Below are 8,568 nucleotides of genomic sequence, written 5' to 3' on the forward strand. Positions count from 1 at the left end.
ACTTGCGAACGTTCAAAACATTTCCATAAACTCCTTTGATATTCTTTTCGGCTACAGAGGCGTTGTTTCCCTTCTTGTATTCAAACAGCATTACATGCCGAATGCGTGTCTTGTCGTGTGCCATTACTATAAGGGGATTAGAGTATACTAAATTTACACGTTTAGGCGGTTCGTTTAACTATTATACGAGATATACGTTTTTTTTTGGGGGGGGGGTGGTTAATAAAATGTTCCAAAACGCCACATTAATTTCTTTACGATCTAATAAAACCTTAGTTTAAACACTTTCTGTTCCATTAAAATATTTCTGATCGTGGTAGAGATAATTAAAATTTTTAGTGACAAGAAACTTAAAGGTTAGCAACCAAGCTGCTTATACATAACACCCAATGGTAAAACATCTGGTTACCTACTTTATAATTGTATTTTATCCGTGCGTTCAAATTTTATGATGCTAACTTCTATACATATAATTTGTATTTGTACTAATTAGTTTGTAATAACGTATAGGATGTGGTTGTATGTATATTCATATAATTCAAACCTTTCTTTAACTGAAAACTTAGCTGTTTATCACAAAGGAGTAGCACTGTTACCAGTTCCACACATACTGTTACTAGTTCCACACACACACTAACGACAGTGCAGGGTTCTTTTCCTGACTATTCTTTTGTTTACCACGAAAAGCGTCGATTTACTGACGCATGCGCACTGTGAACCAAATAACAGGGTAGTACTTGGCAATTGACGGTACGTGAAAAGATTGGTGGTTCAGGGCTTGGGAGCTAGAAATAGAGTGAACTGGGTTCCTTGTGCAGGGTTTCATTTACGTGAGCTGGATGAATCTGTGAAATCTTTGAAACTGTACCCGAAACAGCGATGTCTCAATAGTTAAAAAGATCTTTACAAGGTGAGATAAATATTGCGTAATAAGTATGTATGCACTGATCTTTTGGCTGCATTTTTAATATAGTGCCTAAACCAGCATGATGACGTACACTTCTAACTTATGATTTTAATATTGTTTAGCATAATATTTTCTTATTGGTATATGGAGAATAGTTCACTCTATCAAAATGCTTGCCACGTCAACTAAGTATTGATTAAAGATTTGTTTTTGTGTGGATTCATTAATTTGCATGGGGAGTTTCTATTTCTGTTCTAAACTAATGATAACGAGTGTATAACTCACTATGTATATTACTCATCTCTCTCTGCAGATCATTATATGTCACCCACCCCTCTATAATGATCATTGTATTTCACTAATTTCTCCTCTACACTTCACTACTTTGTTAGGTTTCCATCTATATGGTTCATTACATGTCATTCACACATTATACTGATCATTTCATGTTTATTCTATCCAAATCCATGCTACTTTTCCTTCGACACATACCATTAATTCTCTACATGCTACTCTTTCTTCAATACATAACATTATATGCTACTCTGTATTCTGTACACTTCACTACTTGCTACTCATTCTCCTACACATAATATTAAACGTTTGTACATTCTGAACAAGTAACTACATGCTACTCTTCCTATACATAACATTTAATGTTGTTCTCTATTATGTACAAGTAACTACATGCTACTCCTCCTTCTATACATAACATTAAATGTTGTTCTCTATTCTGTACAAGTAACCACATGCTACTCCTCCTTCTGTACATAACATTTAATGTTGTTATCTATTCTGTACAAGTAACTACATGCTACTCTTCCTAAAAATAACATCGGAGGAGTAGCATGTAGTTACTTGTACAGAATAGATAACAACATTTTATACATAGCATTTAATGTTGTTCTCTATTCTGTACAAGTAACTACATGCTACTCCTCCTTCCATACATAGCATTTAATGTTGTTCTCTATTCTGTACAAGTAACTACATGCTACTCCTCTTCCTATACATAACATTTAATGTTGTTCTCTATTCTGTACAAGTAACTACATGCTACTCTTCCTATACACAATATTTAATGTTGTTCTCTATTCTGTACAAATAACTACATGCTACTCCTCCTATACATAACATTAAATGTTGTTCTCTATTCTGTACAAGTAACTACATGCTACTCCTCTTTCTATTCATAACATTTAATGTTGTTCTCTATTCTGTACAAGTAACTACATGCTACTCCCCCTTCTATACATAGCATTTAATGTTGTTCTCTTTTCTGTACAAGTAACTACATGCTACTCCTCCTATACATAACATTAAATGTTGTTCTCTATTCTGTACAAGTAACTACATGCTACTCCTCCTTCTATACATAGCATTTAATGTTGTTCTCTATTCCGTACAAGTAACTACATGCTACTCCTCCTATACATAACATTAAATGTTGTGCTATACATAGCATTTAATGTTGTTCTCTATTCTGTACAAGTAACTACATGCTACTCCTCCTTCCATACATAGCATTTAATGTTGAAGAGTAGCATGTAGTTACTTGTACAGAATAGAGAACCTATACATAACATTTAATGTTGTTCTCTATTCTGTACAAGTAACTACATGCTACTCCTCCTTCTATACATAACATTAAATGTTGTTCTCTATTCTGTACAAGTAACTACATGCCACTATTCCTATACATAACATTTAATGTTGTTCTCTATTCTGTACAAGTAACTACATGCTACTCTTCATATACATAACATTTAATGTTGTTATCTATTCTGTACAAGTAACTACATGCTACTCCTCCTTCTATACATAACATTTAATGTTGTTCTCTATTCTGTACAAGTAATTACTTGTTACTCCTCCTTCTATACATAGCATTTAATGTTGTTATCTATTCTGTACAAGTAACTACATGCTATTTTATTTTATGTATATATCATTATGTCTTATCCTTCTGCCTGTAAAAACACACTCTTTTCTATTTACAAACAACAACATGTTATACAAATCACTAGATAATATTTTCCCTTCTAAACAGCACCTAGTTTTTACATTCCTTTCTACAAAGCTTGATCCATGTTCATACAATTTTAACCAACGTGGTAGAAGTGTCGTGAAAGTCAGTTAAAAAAAAAAAAGGAAGCACGTTTCAGTGACTTATAATTTACAAATTGTAACAATTTTCTTACAATATTATACACACTGATATCTGTTATTCTATGTAATTCATTCAATATCAAGATGTGCGTAATATATTCGGCGAATTTTTTTTATCAAACACATTCTGGTCTTGTATGCATTTACGTTAATCCACACGTGCAACACGTTGTCTTTTCAGTCTTCTGATGGCAAAAATCAATAATTTGGTTCGGTCATTTTTGAATGGTTGTCAGTATATGCACTCGATTTTCAAGGGTTAAAGTAATTGCTTATATAGTACCAAAAAGATGCTTATGAGAAAAAAAATGGAGATAAAAGCAGCTCGCATGCAACACACAGCGGATTAAACGAAACCGTTGATTATAAGGTGCTTAATAAGAAATAGAAATAAATTTCGAAGATGATAGACGATACACCAAAAGAAGATTACAGAAAATAGAGACAAACATTACATATGTGATCAACAAGCAACATTAAAATAACTTGCTGGTTACAGAAACTATGAACATGATTGTGCACTACGGAAAGAATGTGATTAAAGAAAAACAGGGACCTACACGAGGTAAAAGCTGCTAAGCTGAGAAAAACCAATACGTCCTGTATTTGTGTGAACTGTGGTATGCCTATGAAAGGTGATGACTAGAGATAAAGAAATAAACACACGGGGCTCATACAGTGCACCAAAATAATACACTAAAAAGAGAAAATTGGATTGGTTATACAGACGATTGAGTACGTTATATTAAAACGATTTTGAATACGCAAATCAGCAAGTCACGTGACAATATAAAGTTGCGGTGGAACCACATGTATCAGAAATATATTTTGATGTTGTTTGGCGTCTTCTAGGTTGTGTAATGACACCGAAAATTTATAGTTTTTGGGTAAGGTACGTAACAACCTTTTCCAACACAAAATATTCATACAAATGAATCACAAAGACGTGTTCAGATTGGGGTTTTATAAATTCTAAGACTGAGATACCTCTTTTACTTAACGGCATTGAAGTATGTATGTGTGTGGGGTGGGGGGAGTCGTGTAACAAGTCATACCGTGATAAGAAAAATGCGGCGTCTTGAAACAGGTAAGAATTTCCGAACGCAAAGGTCAGTGCAAAAGTCGTCCACATGCCCCAGTCAACGGCAGTAAATACAGTCACGAAGGATCTTCTTCTGGAAAAGTGACAAAAGTCAAGTTACCTCTACGACACCTTCGATGGATTTTTGTGCAATTGGACTGTTAAATAGGGTGCTAGGAAACCCTCGTCTTCGCCTACAAGATAGATTATGGAAATCCTGCAGGAAAGAGGGGGATACGCTTTCGCCATGACAACCTTAAGAAGAAGCCTTTGTCAATAGAACTATTCTACAGAACTATTTTTAAAATGCACGGTCGTCAGATAGAGCATAACCGGACCTGGCAACACGGATTATAACGACGTGGTGAAGCTCCAAAATCGTTTTAATATAACATGCTCAACCTCTGTACTATGATCATCGAAGTTGCTGGTTTGAGAATAGAAACACGTCTAGAGTATAATGACTAATGGTACACTGCACAAAAATCAACTGCTGATTGCAGATAACGGAGAACACGTTGTGGTAAAGGAAGTTGGTCATTATTGAAAAAAAAAATATACACAGCACTTGTTTGATTTATGTTGCCGAAATGCTTTATGCAAAAGAAAAAAGAAACCTAAAGTGTATCAAATTACGATGCTGATTAAATAAAATATTCATACATTTACACTTGTGATACACTGTGAGAAAGACAGAATATTATGCAATAACTGCAAAGTGCAAATGAGATTAACGAAACGTCAAGAAGATGATGTTAACTAGATTAACAAGGGCTTATGGTGTACATATATCCAAATAGTGTAAGAATATAATACCTGATCAAAGAAACATTTAGTGCATACATGTATGAGGTAAGGTCCACTAAAAAGAATATGATAGGAAGTTCATTAAAATGATTAAAAAAACAACAACCAACACGCATGCGTTCTGAATACTTTATTGTAATTTACTCCTACTTATATATTTAGTAGATTATTTTATTAAAACTGTACAGCTTTAGCAGGTTCAACTAGCACGATAGTTTAATATATTGTTGTACCATAGTTTGCTATATAACTAACTAGGTATGATAGTCTATAACTCAGTTCTTTTATTTACTCAGATAGTTATTATGATAGTTTAACCCTAGAATTACTGATAGGATTCTATCGGGTTTTTAAAATATATTAATTGTGCAAAAGATTAGACATGCTCAGTAGAAAAATCCCAAACTATATATCTTAAAATTTTTATTCGATACTTATAAACTCGCATACATGGGCGCTCACAGAAATTTTTTTGGGGGGGAGGGGTCATAAGTGTATGTAGGGGATCAGCTTTTACAGTGTAAGTCAACGGGCTAAAAGAATATAAACGAAACTACAAATTTATAGTTTTAATAAAAATTACTAAAAATATTTTATTTAACTACGATGTTAAGTTTACATCATAATGCGTGCAATTTTTTGTGAAATTAAGGGGGGACAAATGCCCCCTCTTACCTCTTCGTGCGGGCGCCTATGCTCGCATATTACAATTTTCTCTACGTTTTCGACAAAATGTAATACTTGTACATTTGTTTCGAATTTTGAGATATTTTGAACTTGTAAAGCTGTTAATAAATTTAGTCGCTGGAGTTTAATTATTTTGTTTGTTTGTAATTAAGCACAAAGCTACACAATGGGCTATCTGTGCTCTGCCCACCACCGGTATCGAAATACGGATTCTAGCGTTGTAAGTCCGCAGACATACCGCTGTGCCACTGGGGGGGGGGGCTTTTAATTATTTATGTTATTATAAAATCGTAGACGTTTCAGTATACATGTATCTATAACAACAAATGTGCAAGCTGGCGTTGTCGCGTTAATTATCAGAAAACACAGTTACATGAACAAAAGGTTCTCATGACACTCTGTGTAAAGTTATTAACTCCTGTAAGGGTGCTCTTACATACAAGATAACAACGTTCAATTTATGCTCAAAAGGGAAGTAATTAATTTGCTTACAGTATGAAGTGAGACTTTTTTTATTATTCTAAAGACAAGTTAGATAAATCATTTGCTGGGAAGATATAATATTGTGAATTTATAAAAAGTTAAGTTTTTTTATTTGTAGTTTCTAGCGTTGTAAATCCGCAGACATACCGCTATGCCACTGGGTGCTTATAATTTGGGTATCGTGTTTTTTTATCCTTTTTACTCGGCGTAATGTAATATTTTGTTTATCATAGATCATATTCATTTTCGATATTCTAAGCTATATTTTATTTACATTACATAACTTACTCATCTAAACAAACAGTTTTGTTTTTATGGAAACGTTTTCGTCAAGAAGGAAATACACTTAGAAACGTTCATATTTAAATCTACTTAGTTTGGTGAAAACAGTTTAAGATAACTTCATAAGATTAAATTATACTTCCATACTTCCATTTGTTGTCGTTTTTTTTACTGTGATATATCTCTGTTGTCACAAGCGATCCAACTACGAAATATAATTCGATTTACTAAGATTTACTAATTGGTTGGGTTTCTTAGTTGGCAGGAGATCTTTCATAAATACATAAAATAAAGTGTAATTCAACTATTTCTTTAATTATATACGCACATGTAAATTTTTTGTAATAGCTGAACACATATATTTGAAAATTATAAATACAATGTCTTCAGCCAAGACGACACTAAAGAAACGACTGTAATTCATGAAATTTTAGAGATAACTTTGTAATAACAATCATGATTCTATTTTGAACATAAACTATGAAGTGACTCCTAGTTTAAAATATACTAAAATTTTTATGTTGCATTGTTTTAAGAAGAATAAATTTATGTGTTTTGCCATGTTTATTTGAAACACAATTGGTCAACAGTTATGTAAGAATGCTGTGTTTTAATAGATGTGATATATGTAATATTTTAATTTACAAGCAGCAGACTTTCAAGAGACTAGCCTTAAGACTAAAAGGTGACTCACGGATTCATAGATCAAAAATGTTTGGGTGAATAACGTCAATTTTTTATTGAAAAAATAAAATTTGAAGAAATGAAAAAAATATATTGTGGCAAACTTACTTGTATAAAAGTTCGTAAGTCTAACAGAACAACTTGACAAGATTAAACAAGATTACTTGTTCTAGAACAATCACGAATCGGATTACCTATTCCAGAAAAATCACGAAACAGACTACCTATTTCAGAGTAATTACGATTTTGTACAGACATTCTCTCATTTTTACACTAGTTATATAACTAAGTTTACACTAGGATAATTCCAGCTCATATTAATTAAGTACTGAGGTTGTGAAGTGATAACACCTGAATGTTTAAAATAAAACAATAACTTATTAACTATCTCGCAGGGTATCAAAAGTTATGTTATCCAACCATTGATTTTACAACTTATAAAAACACTACTGCTTTTTTCCTTTCGAGCTCTAATTTTTAATGCTGAGTAACTTATATAACTTAATACTTGATTATCTTCAAGAGCTCCGATATAATGATCTTCAGTAGGTTATAATTATTTTTGCATTCCATAACAATCAAGCTTGACTAATGTTTATTGATTAAACAAATACATCGAGGGTTGTCATGGCCTGGTGGTTAGGACACATGACTCACAATTTGCGGGTCGCAGGTTCGAATCTCCGTTACTGAATACGCTCGCTCCTTCAGCCGCAGGAGCGTTATAATATGACGGTCAATCCATCTCTTCATTTGTAAAAGAGTAGCTCAAGAGTTGGCGGTGGGTGGTGTTGACTAGCTGCCTTCCTTCTAGACTAACACTGCTAAATTAAGGATGGTTAGCACAAAATTCTAAACAAAACAAACCCAACTATGAAATCAAAGGGTGATGCCTATTAATGAAAGTTGTAATATATCATTTAAAGTAATGATAAACAAATATTTCAAAATAATACAATATTTATAAAAAATTGTCACAAGAAACTACTTAGGAGAAAATAATGTAAAACGGTGTTCCTAAACAACAGGTTTGTAGTATGTTATCAAACCTCAACACACTCCTCACTAGAGCTGCAAGTAGTCTATCATTTTTAAGGATTAAGAGCACGATTTTAATATTAACTTCCAATAAGAGCAAGCTGCTCAGTTAAAGCGAAATTGAAACTCTCTAGAGCTGCAAGTAGTTCATCATTTTTAAAGATTGAGAGCACGATTTTAATATTAACTTCCAATAAGATAAAGTTGCTTAGCTAAAGCGAAATTGAAACTCTCTAGAGCTGCAATTAATTCATCATTTTAAGGACTGAGAGCACGATTTTAATATTAACTTCCAATAAGATAAAGCTGCTTAGTTAAAGCGAAATAGCCCGGCATGGCCAGGTGGATAAGGCGCTCGACTCACAATCTGAGGGTCGCGGGTTCGAATCAGCATCCCACAAACATGCTCGCCCTTTCAGCCGTGGGGGCG

At 33.3% G+C, this 8,568-nt stretch overlaps 1 protein-coding gene across 1 annotated transcript in view; it reads left to right on the forward strand.

Moving 5' to 3' along the window:
• Positions 1-753: 753 nt before the first annotated feature.
• The window catches only part of LOC106461572 (phospholipid phosphatase-related protein type 1-like), a 34,391-nt gene continuing 26,576 nt past the window's right edge, over positions 754-8,568 (forward strand). The window contains exon 1 of the mRNA XM_013921409.2: positions 754-910. The gene's annotated coding sequence lies outside the window, so the exon portion shown is untranslated. The remainder of the gene's footprint in view (positions 911-8,568) is intronic.

This window comes from Limulus polyphemus, unplaced genomic scaffold (genome assembly GCF_000517525.1).
Source record: "Limulus polyphemus unplaced genomic scaffold, Limulus_polyphemus-2.1.2 Scaffold989, whole genome shotgun sequence".
NCBI classification, from domain to species: Eukaryota; Metazoa; Arthropoda; class Merostomata; order Xiphosura; family Limulidae; genus Limulus; species Limulus polyphemus.